Below are 13,140 nucleotides of genomic sequence, written 5' to 3' on the forward strand. Positions count from 1 at the left end.
AGAAGGCAACTTTCTTCAGTCAGTTCTTTCCTTCCATTTTCACACCAGTTCTAGGAATTAAACCAACAGACTTTCACAGCAAATCCTTTTTCCTACTAAGTCATCTCCTTTGCCTGAAAATAGCTGTTCAATATGAACCATTAAAATGCCCTTATTTAAAAAAGAAATCTCATTGGATCTAGAGAAATGGCTCAGGAGGTAGAATACTCACTGCTCCTGCAGTTCCCAGCACCCCCATGGTGGCTCAAACTGCCTCTAACTCTAGTTCCAGGGACTCAGATGCCCTTCTCTCATCTCCTTGGCACTTATGTAGTGCACAGATATACACAAAGGCAAAAGACTCATACATGTAAAGTTAAAAAAAAATGAATCTTTAAAAATAATAAAATGCCCTTATAGAATGGAATTCATAATTTCTACTACTTTATATAATGCTTTTTTAAAAAACTCATTAAGTGTTAGCTCTTGGGCTGGAGAGATGGCTCAGTGGTTAAGAGCATTGGCTGCAGTTCCAGAGGTCCTGAGTCCAATTCGCAGCAACCACATGGTGGCTCATAACCATCTGTAATGACATCTGATGCCCTCTTCTGGTGTGTCTGAAGAGAGCAGCAGTGAACTCATATAAATAAAATAAATAAATCTTGTTTTTCTTTTGTTTTAATTTTTCTTGGTTTTTCGAGATGGGGTTTCTCTGTATAGCCGTGGCTGTCCTGGAACTCACTCTGTAGACCATTCTGAGGCTGGCCTCGAATTCAGAAATCTGCCTGGCTCTGCCTCCCAAATGCTGGGATTAAAGGAATGCGCCACCACTGCCCAGAAATAAATAAATCTTTTAAAAAAAAAAGTGTTTGCTCTTACTGTCACTGTTAATTGTTATATGTTTTAAAATGATGGAACAAAAGCTCAGGGCTAGAGAGATGGTTCAGTCCCAGCAGTTACTCAGTTCTAGAAACTCTGATGCCTCTTGTAGGATCTAAGAAATCCACACAAAAGAGGAACACCCTTCACAAAATGATCTTATAAACCCCATATTTAACTATAGTCATTTACCCACATTTGTTTTCCTCACAAGACTAGTTTTGGGGGCTGGAGAGATGGCTCAGCAGTAAAGAGCACTGGCTGCTCATCTACAGGACCTGTATTTGCCTATAATTCCAGTTCCAGGGAACCCAATACCCTCTTTCTGGCTCCCACAGACTCCTGCACACATGTGGTACACATACATAGACTCAAGACACAAACATACACATAAAATAAAATAATTTTTTTTTAAAAAGGAGCTAGAGAGATGTTTTAGTTAAAAGAGGACTTGTTGGTGCTAGAGAGATGGCCCAACAGTAAGTGCACTGACTACTCTCCCAGAGGTCCTGAGTTCAATTCCCAGCAACCATGTGGTGGCCCACAACCATCTAAATGGATGCCCTTTTCTGGTATGTCTGAAGATGGCTACAGTGTACTCACATACATAAGATAAATTAAAAAACAAAAAACAAAACAAAACAAAAAATACTTGTTTAGACTGGAAAGATAGCTCAGCAGTTAAGAGCACTGACTACTCTTCCAGAGGACCTGAGTTCAATTCCCAGCAACCACATGGTGGCCCACAACCATCTGTAATGGGATCTGATGCTCTCTTCTGGTGCATCTGAGGACAGCTGCAGTGTACTCATATACATTAAATAAATAAATAAATCTTTTAAAAGGGAGGGGGCACTTGTTGCTCTTGCAAAGGATCCAGGTTCAGTTCCTGGCACCCACATAGCAGCTCACAGCTGTCTGTAACTCCAGCTTCAGGAATTCAATGCCCTCTCTGGCACCCAAGGACTCCAGGCACACATATGGTACATATATAGACAGGCAAGCACACAAAGCACTTGTATACAAAAAAATTAAAAATAAAATAACTTAAATGTTTTAAGAAATATTTTTAAGTTTTTAAAAACACTCAAACACCAGGCAGAGGCAAGAGGTTCCAGGACACCCAGGTCTACAAAACAAGTTCTAAGACAGCCAGGGCTAAACAGAGAACCCTATCTCAAAAACCTAGGTAGAAAGATTAGATAGATAGATAGATAGATAGATAGATAGATAGATAGATAGATCACAGACATAAATAAATAAATAAATAAATAAATAAATAAATAAGCACTCAGAGAAAGTCTTAAACTCATTTTCTGTTGGCATTCAAGTTGGAATGTTACAACCTTAAATGGCTAAAGGATAAGTATTTTAGAGGATCAAAGCTAAAGTTCTTGCCAGGCAAGGTGATGTACACCTTTAATCCCAACACTTAGAAAAAAAACAGAGGCAGGCAAATCTCAGTTAATTTGAGGCTCACCAGATATACATAGCACAGTCCAAGCTGGCCTGGGCTACATAATGAGACCTTTTATTTAAACAAAAACAAAAAAAGGTTGGCTTCTTTGGGTTCTAAAGAAGGAAGGAAAGAGGGACTAATTTATTTCCCCTTCATTTTCTCCTTTCTTCCTTTTTTCTGTTCTTCTGACAGGGTCTCACTGTGCACCCCAGGGGGGCTCAAACTTTCATGAGACTCTTGTCTCACCTTCCTAAACATTGGGATCATAGATATGCAATATTACACCCTCTGAGATGAAATAAATACTTCCTGGGGGGGTTTCCTTCAAGAGGAAACCATAAAACTGTTTCTTTCTAGCCAGGCTAGAAAGTGGCGGGCGCACGCCTTTAATCCCAGCATTTGGGAGGCAGAGGCAGTCGGATTTTTGAGTTCGAGGCCAGCCTGATCTACAGAGTGAGTTCCAGGACAGCCAGGGCTACACAGAGAAACCCTGTCTCAAAAACAAACAAACCAAACAAACAAACAAACAAACAAAAAAACTGTTTCTTTCTTAAGCTTCTCTGGTATAGAAAGCTCTTGGTCAGATATGAGTGGCTGGTGCCTATAATTCCAGCACTTCTGTCTAGAGAGATGGCTCAGCAGTTAAGAGCACTTTGACTGCTCTTCAAAGGTCATGAGTTCAAATCCCACCAACCACATGATAGCTTACAACCATCCTTTTTTTTTTTTTTTTTTTGGTTTTTTTGAGACAGGGTTTCTCCGTATAACCCTGTAGACCAGGCTGGCCTTGAACTCAGAAATCCGCCTGCCCCTACCTCCCAGAGGGCTGGGATCACAGGCATGCGCCACCGCCACCCGGCTAGTCTAAGTTTTAAATTTTTAAAAATGTATTTTGTTATGAGTTCCTTGCCTGGATATATATATATATATATATATATATATATATATATATATATATATATATGTGCACCACATGTACGCCTGGTGCCCATGGAGGTCAAAAGAGGGCATCAGAGCCCCTGGAGTTGAATTACAGACAGCTGTGAGCTGCCTCATGGGTGCCAGGATCTGAACCCAGGATCTCTGCAAGAGTAGTCAGTGTTTCTAATCACTGAGCTACCCAACAAATATCTAAAATTTTTAAACCAGGAACATTTAAAATGGGAATGTAGCTCAATGGTAGAGTGCTTGCCTAACATGTCTAGGGTCTGGATTTGAGCTAAAACACCACAAAGGTTTAAAACAAAGATATTCAATCCAAATAATTGCTTGGGAGGGTACTACTTGGCTCTGATCATGAAGTAAAGGAAAAGAGCTACTAGCCCTTGGCCCTTTTTAAATATTTTTCCTTTTCCAATTGAAAGCCACTACTCAACCCTTCAAAAATTACAGAAAAGAATTAATTCCGGGCGTGGTGGTGCACCCCTGTGATCCCAGCACTTGGGAGGCAGAGGCAGGTGGATTTCTGAGTTCGAGGCCAGCCTGGTCTACAGAGTGAGTTCCAGGACAGCCAGGGCTATACAGAGAAACCCTGTCTTGAAAAACACACACACACACAAAATTAATAAAATATTCATTAGTAAGCAACAGAAGAAAAAGAAGAACTGAACATGTTTGACAACATGCGTTCTTCTAGTCCCCATGTGGAGCACCAGAATAACATAGAAGCAAGACCGAACAAGCACCTTTCTGGACAGACAGCTGAGATAATGAGCAGACATCCTGTCTGCTTTATAGTTACAAGAGTATGCATACAGCCTTGTCTTCAGAAAATCGCTTACTAAGAAAGGTGTATAAACACATTCACAGGCACAAGCAAAACTGTGGCCTAGATGTCTCTTGCATGTATGAGGTCCTGGGACTGAACCACAGCACACATGCACACAGAAAACAAAACAAAAACAACACAGTGTTTTGTTGTTGCTCTTTTATATGGGGATTTTTGTGTCTGTTTTTGAGACAGGGTTTCAAATAGCTCTAAAACTCACTCAATAACCAAGGCTAGCCTTGAACTCTTGTTCTTCTTGCATCCAGAACTGAATGGCTCAGATTCCAAGTATATATTCCACAGGCTAGACATGGTTGCATACACCTTTGATTCCAGCACTTCGGAGGCAAAGGCAGGCTGATCACTATGAGTTTGAGATCAGCCTGGTCTACGGAGTGAGTTCTAGGACAGCTAGGACTATGGAGAGAACTAACAGAAAAAACTAACAGAGAAAAAAAGCAGAAGTATACACCACCACAACTAGCTGCAAACTATGTAATTTATGTAAATTACATAAGTATTTTTTCCAGGTAGAAATACTTAGCAGATATCAGATTCATCTTCATACTCAAAAAGATAGCTATGTAATAGACAGCTCAGCAGTTAAGAACACTGACTTTTCTTCCAAAGAAACAAGGTTCAATTCATACCACACACATGACTATTTATAATTCCAATTCCAGGAGCTCTGACATCTTCTTCTGGCATCCATAGGTAATATATGTGTGTATGTTACAGACACATATGCAAGCAAAATGCCTATACACATAGATCTCAAAACAACTACTCTCATTTATTATTATCACTATTTATTATGTTAAAAGACTCCTAAAAAGTCTGTTTTTAGATTTTACTTTTCCCTTACTATTATGTGTGCATATGTGTGATGTGTGTAGTAGTGTGCACATGGAAGTTAAAGGACAACCATGTAGAGCTGATTCTCTCCTACCTTTACATGTCCCAAGGGATGGAACTGAAGTTGTCACACTTATATGGTGAGCACCTTTACCACCCACTGGGCCATTCTGCTATCCCTGTTAATATGTTTTCTAAATAAACCTTTCCTAACTCATTCATTTATACACATAAACCACGAGAAATTGAGGTATCAATGGATATTGAACACTTCCTCTGGGGACCACACTGAAGAGTCCAGAACTGGGTCTCACCTTAGGAACAAAACAGAACTAGACTACTGGAAATGTTTTTATAAAATCATAAGGATAGTGGTACTCACCTTTAATCCTAGCACTCGGGAAGCAGAGGTGGGAAGATCTCTTCTAAGTTCAAGGCCAGCCTGGACTACAGAGCAAGTTCCAGAACAATCAAGGATACACAGTGTGACCCTGTCTCAAATATAACAACAATAACAACAACTATTATTACTATTTAAGCAATTTCCAAAATGTATATTTCATAAAGAAATTTCTAGTTCCAATTCTTTTACAATTGAAAATAATTACTTCAGAAGTTAAGAATCATAAGAAATTCTACACAAACACCAGTTTAAATAGCTTATATGACAAAAATACTAAACTAAAAACTTATCTAGCTGAGTAGTAGTGGTACATGCCTTTAATCCCAGCACTCAGGAGGCTAAGGCAGGCAGATCTCTGAGTTTGAGGCAGACTGGTCTACAGAAAAAGTTCCAGGACAGCCAGGTTTACACAGAGAAACTCTGTCTCGAAAAAAAATAGTTTTCCAGACTAAGAAAAAGAAGTATTTGTGCAGTAAAAAACACTGTTCTTTCAGAGGGATTGGATTCTATTTGCACAAGCTTAAAAAAGAAAACAATTATAATTTACCCTTGAGATTCCTAGAACATAAAAATAATTCTCCCCAATATATCCTCCCTTGAAACAATAATTCTACAAAGAAATGGAAATCATGACACCTACCTGTAATCCCAACACTGAGAGAGGATCTCAAGTTTGAGACCAGCTTGGACTGCATTATGAGACTGTGTCTCAAAGAAAGAATAGAAAAGATCAAAGAATAAAGTAAATGCCTTAGTACCAAGATGTATCTGCTTTTCCTCTTAAACTTTTCTGCAAACATGAAAGGTAGTTTTTAAAATATTTACTTAGTATTTTATGCAGTTTATTTAACTGCAGTTCATTATATTTAAAAAAATAACAAATTTCAGTTAACTATACCAACAAAATGTTAGACTCTATCTGTGCAGTCAGACCATAGTTCCTTGTTCAGTTGTAGGTGCTGTGTGCATCCGGAGAGCAGCTCAGCACGCTCAGTGGAGCCAGCTAGTGGACAAAGGAACGGCAGCACTGGGAATGGACCCAGGAAGGCATCAAGGGAAGTGGCTCACTCCTTAAATCTAGAAGCTAGGCCAGGCTTGCTGACACCAGAACTTGAGAGATATGAACAAGAGGATCAGGAGTTCAAAGTCACACATGAAACCCTTTTAAAACAAACAGGGGACACGCAAACACAATCCTAGTACCCTTTAGAAGTATTCATTCATACATACATACATACATACATACATACACACACACACATATACGTACACATACACACACACACACACACCACCGGGTGGCGGTGTTGGCGCACACATTTAATCCCAGTATTTGGGAGGCAGAGGCAGGCAGATTTCTGAGTTCGAGGCCAGCCTGGTCTACAAAGTGAGTTCCAGGACAGCCAGGGCTACACAGAGAAACCCTGTCTCAAAAAAAAAAAAAAAAAAACCAAAAAGAAAAAAGAAAAAAGAAAAAAAAGAAAAAAAGAAAAAGAAATACACACAGAGAGAAATTGCTCCTGCTTGTAAACCCATTATTTAAGAAGATAAGGTCTCCTAAACTGCCATTCCAAGTCTGAGGCCCATCTAGGCTACAAAATGAGATACTGCCTCAAAAAAAAGGGGTGGGGGACAGAGGCCTAGGGAGATGTCTCAGGGGATAAAATGCTTGTCATGTAAGCATGAGGTCCTAAATTCCAACTATTACCCATAAAAAGACTGCAGTGATGACACATGCTTGTAATGCCAGAACTGGGGAGGCAGAGACAGGGATCCCAGAGGTTTGTTGCCAGCCAGTCTAGGCAGTGAGCTCCAGGTTAAATGAGCAAACTTATCTTGAAGCATAAGATGGAAGCCGGGTGATGCCATATACGTTTAATCCCAGCACTCAGGAGGGGGGGGGGTCAGTGAGTAGATCTCTTGAATTTGAAGCTAGCCTGGTCTACTGAAAGTTCCAACACAGCAAGAACTACACAAAGAAACCCCATCTCTGAGAAAAAAGAAAGAAGATGGAAAGCAATAAAGAAAGACACCATCATCAGTTTCTGGCTTATACGTACCCCACATACACACCGAAAGATGACTTTGAGAGAGCAAAAGAGATTATTATTCCGTAGCTTATTTATTAAAAAGGAAAAAGAATGCCTTTACAAAAAAAAAATCTCATAAGACTCCTTAATCAAAAATATGTCATTAGTGAAACTGGCATCAGTGGGTTTTTCTTATGGTGCACAATGAGAGAGACTTAAAATCAGTTTAGCAGCCAGCTACAAATGTTTAGTCTGAATCTGACTGAAAAGAACTCTGGGACAAATCCAACTAGAGCGGCACTCTGAGGGCCAGATATAACGGCGGTTCAACTATAACTGCAGTTCAACTCGTAGCACCTGGAGAAAATCATCAAGAAAATAAAAAAGCAAGAATGTGGCATTTGGGAACCAAGTAATTCCTTTGTCATTGTGCTGTAAATGTGACTGGCTGCAGGGGTCCAGTTCCACAGTAAAGCATGTGCCCCACAGGCTATGGCTAGAGTCTGAGCCCTAACACTGCAAAATAAACAAGTAAATAATAACAGATAACAAAACAAGGAAATATTTTTTACTTTTTGCTGTTTTATTTTTTTGTTTTGACAGAGACTTACTTTATAGTTCTAGCTAGCCTGGACCTCATCACGAAGATCAGACTGGCCTTGAACTCAAAAAGATCTACCAGTCTCTGCCTCCTAAGTGCTAGAACCACATCCAGAGGGGAGGGAAGGAATGGGGAAGTGATTTAAGTTACAGATTTTTAAATTTCCATCCAGCATCAGACAATGGGGAAGAGAAAAGCTGTAGAGCAACATAACACTTGTTCTCAACTCTCCAGAACTGTTAACACCAAGGCAGTTCTTCCTCACGCACAAGTGCCTGCATAGGACTACGATTAAATTGCAAGCCTCACACACACTAGGCAACTGCTCTACGGACACCAAGCTACATCAGTCCTGTTTTAGTCTTTAGGAAAGGAAAGAGAATGCTGGGCAGTAGTGCTGCATGTCTTTGAATCCAGTACTCGGGAGGCAGAGGCAGGCATGAGTTCCAGGACAGTCAGGGCTACACAAAGAAACCCTATCTCAAAAAAACAAAAACAAGTGGGAAGGAAGGGAAAAAAATATAATTTTCAATAAATATATAAATAACAACAGCAGATGGATACATGGCATAAAGAAAACAAAGGAGTAGGGGACAAAGATTTGCCACTTTGAGGGCCATCTGGGTTACATAGCGAGTTCCCTACTAACCTTGGCAACTTTGTGAGATCCTATCTCAAAATGAAAAAAAAAAACAAAAACAAAAAAAACCCAAAAAAAACCTACAGAGCTGTGTGAAAAGACAGCTCCATAATAGTACACCTGTCCAGAATGCCTGTGCCCCTGAGCAGGTACCACCCGGAGAGTGCCAGAACCCGAAGAACTTGAAATTTAAAGAAAACAATTTACCAGCTTCTCGACTCTATATAATTGTATGGGGTTTCTTTCATATATGAAAAAATAACAACCAAAGACATACTATAGTTGAGCCTGATACTTTTCACTTAGAAAAAACGTAAGAATCTCTTCCTATTTAAAACTTTCATCACCCTTATGATCTTAAGAAAACCACCATGGGCTGGCGGCACAACTCGTAGTGTGCTTGCCTACTCTTTTACAGCATGTACAAAGCTATAGGTTCTGAGGAGGAGGAGGGCAGGGAAAACGGCCCAGTTGGTGCAGTGCTTCCCACACATGCATGAGAACCTGAGTTTAGATTCCCAGCTCCTATGTAAAAAGCCACTACCATAGCCAGTGCCTGCAATGCCTGGACTGGGAATCAAAGACAGTAGGACCTTGGGGCTTGCTGGCAAGCCAGTAGGAGATCTTGTCTCAAAAACTAAGATGGAGAGACAGGAAGACATTCAACATGAAACTCTGGCTTCCAAAAACACATGCAAACACATGTAAACACATGGAACATTTACATGCCCATACAACACACAAACACAAGGGAAGAGAAAAAATTAGCAAATACTAAAATTTATTTTCACAAACTTCAGGAGCTTGAAAGTGTGTGATGCCTCAGCACAAAAATCAAAAGGCCAAAACACTCACTTCCTCTTCTTCTGTACAGTATTTTGCTGATTCCCCAGTACACTAGATGAAATATCTATGGTCTGGTCTATCTTTCAAAACTACACTGGTATCATTCATATATATGTACACACAACACAAACACATATATGTATATATACACATACACATAAATGTTTATGTGTGTACATATATGTGTATTCATATATGTACACACATATATACATATATAAATACACACACACATACACACATACACACACACACACATGTGTGTGTGTGTGTGTGTATGTGTGTATGTGTGTGTGTATTAATTTTTTAAAGAGCAGGGCTTACACTTATATCCCCAGCACTTGAAAGACAGAGGTAGAAGGACCACACAGCACATTTGAAGCCAGCCTGGTGTACATACACAATTTTAGGTAAACAGGGCTATGCAGTCCTTGATTATAAAATTCTTTTGCATGTATATAGTCTTATTCTGTCTGCTTTTCTTTTCTTTTTTCCCCCTCTCTTTTTTCTTACTGAATGACAAAATTTGGGTACTGTTAAGTCCCCTCCAAAGCTTATCTTTATTTCAGGAATTCTTAATCATTCAGTGCCATGGATAGTTTAGGGAAGTTTATGGTCACCTTCTCAAATTGCTTTTAAAAGCAAAACTCCTATCAGTACAAAGGAAACCTATTATACTGACATATTATAAAATGAAAACCTGACATGTATAGCTCTATCTTAGATATAACAGAAACTCACTAACTCAAAGAAATCCATCAATAAACAAACGATATTTTGGGAAGGCTCCAACTGTAAACATGACACAAAAATATCTGTAATTTCTATTGATGGCAAACTCACAGAGATTGCTGATACTATTGTGGTTTGGTACCTGTTTTAATAACTAAAGGCAAAAAGTCAGTTTCAATTACTGATTTGTAAATAAAGATGTAATTTTACCCTCATTCTTGCTAAAGGACCAGTTACATTCTATCTACATTCAATCCAACGAGGAACCCCGCGTTGGGAGCTCTACTTCCCAGCCCTCATCCTTTTTGCTCAAACTCAAAATTTTCATCTTATTAAGCGTAATTTAATTGAACTTTAACGTTAAAAAAAAAAAAAAGAGTCCTCGTCGTTCCTACCGCTCATCTGACACTTCACCTTATTCACTTTATTTAGAATCATGCATTGAATCCCGCTCGTTTCTGAGGTCTGCCCAGCCAGCACCCGTGACAATTCCGTCCGTCAATAAAAGGCGACATTGAACGAAGAGAGATGGACAGAACGGACACTTCAAGACCACCACCAGCAAGTGCACAGACGCCAAGCCCGGCGCGCGTTTGCCGGTGCACGGAGTCCCCAGCCCGAGCGTCCGGCGCGTCCCTGGCGGCGCTCCCAAGCCATTCGGTCCGCTCCTGACCTCCGGAGCTCAGCTGCCCACCTGCCCCGGGCGCCCACAGAGGAGACCCGCGCTACTGCGCCCCTTCCCGCCGCGTCGAGCTCCCACCCCATCCCCCATGCGCCGTGTGTCCCCGCCGCCTCAGGCCGGCGGCCGGGACCCGCACACCGCCACCCATCTCGCGGGGCCCGGCCGCGCGGCTTCCCACCCGAGCGTCGCCCGGCGCGGGGCAGGCCCGGGGCCCGGGGATCGGGGCGGGGCGGCCGTCAGGCGCGGGCTGCGGTGCTAGGCCAGACGACAGGGCACGCGGCGCGGGCCGGCCGGGGACGCGCACTCACCGGTGAGGTCATGCGGAGGACGGCGCCCAGGTCCTCGCCGGACGGCCACTCGGCCTCGGAGCCGTCGCCCTCGCTGCGAACTGCCACCGCCGCCCAGCCGCCGCCACAGATCGCCAGTCGGTTTCCCAGCCTCCTGCGGCGGCGCTGCCCCCTCACCAGTGCGCGTGCGCGGCGCCGCGGGGGCCCCTGGGATCGGTGGTCCGACTGAGGCCGTCCTTCCGCTCTGGGTCGCGAACCGCCTTGCCGGGACCTGTCCGCCGATCCCCGGCCCTCACGTCTCCATGTATCTGGGACTGGAGAAGACGCATGGAAAAAAAAAGACACTCCTCACTTGCTCGGAACATCATTCAATGACCTCTTTCGCTCTCACTCTCTTTCATTTAAAAACTATGCCAATTGGACAGTATCTTGATTTTTAGCTAATAAATATAATTTCCCACTTCTCGTTTTGTCGATTTTTATTGTAAACCACACAGTTACATTAAATAGATTTAGGTCGGTTTTGGTTTTAATTAAAAAAAAAAAAAAAAGACTAATGACACGTCAAGTTAACAGAAGTCATAGAAACCTTAGAGTTAGAACCTACCTTAAGGGTCATCGGCGCAGCTCCCACCCAAGCAGGAATATCCTCCTGCACAGTCAGCCAGATGGCCTCCCCAGCTCACTTCTGTTTCGGAAGTTCCAGTATCAGCTCACTACCTCTAAGAAGTGCAGCCAGCTCCTCTCTGTTGGACAGCTCTAAATGTTAGAAAGCTGAAATCTGCTTCCCTTGTCTTTCCTCCCTTTGCTGGTAGTTATACTGCCTGGAAGCAAGAAGAATCGTTTCCCACTTGACAGCCCTTTAAAACATTGAAGACAATGAATATATCCTCCAACATCAGGAGTCTCCTGCTCTGCCCCCAATGGGTGGGGGGGAGTGAAAACTCGTCTTCCCAACTATTCAAACATAAATCAGATCTCAGACAGCTTTCCACCCCTCTTCCATGCATCTCTTTAAAAATCATCAGAATTTAACTATATTCTAAACCTTTGGGAGGCTGAGGCAAAAGTCTCAGAATGAGACAAAAGTTTAAACCAGCCTGAGCTACACAGGATGTCTAGACCAGCCGGAGCTATTTTTTGAGACCCAGCCTCAAAAAGGAAATTCTTTTGTCAGAATTTGCTTCCTATTTGCTACTTTGTTACAATAGCATTGTGGGTAGCTAGTAAAATGTCTTTGGTATCAAATTCCCATTCAATAGAGTCTGAAAGTGAGTTCAATTAAAGATTATCAGTCGGGTCTGTTACATTGTACAAAACACCAACAGGATGAAAAAGCAAGTGGATACAATTTACAATCTAAAGTAGAGAGTAACTCCCAAAGATTGAGGATTGTAACAATAAACTAAATTACAAAGTGCTATGAAGAAATACAAAGTGCTCTAAGATTCCAGAGAAAGAGACCATATTGAATTAAGAAATCAAGACCTAGGCTGAGTTTTGTGGCCTATGACTTTAATCCCAGCAGTTGGAAGGCAGAATCAGACCAATCTCTGAGTTCCAGGATAACCAGGGTTATACAGAGCCTCTGTCTCAAAAGGCCAAAGAAGAGAAGAAAGAAGAAAGAAAGAAAAGAATAAGAGATTTGGCTGTGACTGGATTTCAAGGTAGGAGATGAATCAAGATCCCAGCACTCAAGAGGCAGAGACTGGTAGATGTCAAGGCTAGTCTACAGAGCGAGTTCCAGGACAGTGCTACACAGAGAAACCTTGTCTAAAAAAAGAAAAAGAGCCAGGCAGTGGTGGCACATACCAGCACTTGGGAGGCAGAGAAAGATGGATTTCTGAGTTTGAGGCCAGCCTGGTCTACAGAGTGAGTTCCAGGACAGCTAGGGCTACACAGAGAAACCCAGTCTCAAAAAACAAAAATAAATAAATAAATAAAAATCCAGAAAAAGAGGGGGTGAGGATATAAAATTT

At 41.7% G+C, this 13,140-nt stretch overlaps 1 protein-coding gene across 9 annotated transcripts in view; it reads right to left on the reverse strand.

Annotated features, from left to right (window-relative positions):
• Gapvd1 (GTPase activating protein and VPS9 domains 1) overlaps window positions 1-11,281 on the reverse strand; it is an 80,307-nt gene extending 69,026 nt beyond the window's left edge. For 7 of the 9 annotated variants that reach the window (XM_052182264.1, XM_052182262.1, XM_052182263.1 and 4 more), the window contains exon 1: window positions 11,183-11,281. The gene's annotated coding sequence lies outside the window, so the exon portion shown is untranslated. Of the gene's footprint in view, window positions 1-5,322; window positions 5,432-5,983; window positions 6,046-11,182 lie in introns of those variants that run through there. The other 2 variants (XM_052182260.1, XM_052182261.1) reach the window with 2 other exon arrangements.
• Window positions 11,282-13,140: the final 1,859 nt, after the last annotated feature.

Source organism: Apodemus sylvaticus, chromosome 5 (assembly GCF_947179515.1).
Source record: "Apodemus sylvaticus chromosome 5, mApoSyl1.1, whole genome shotgun sequence".
Taxonomy (NCBI): domain Eukaryota; kingdom Metazoa; phylum Chordata; class Mammalia; order Rodentia; family Muridae; genus Apodemus; species Apodemus sylvaticus.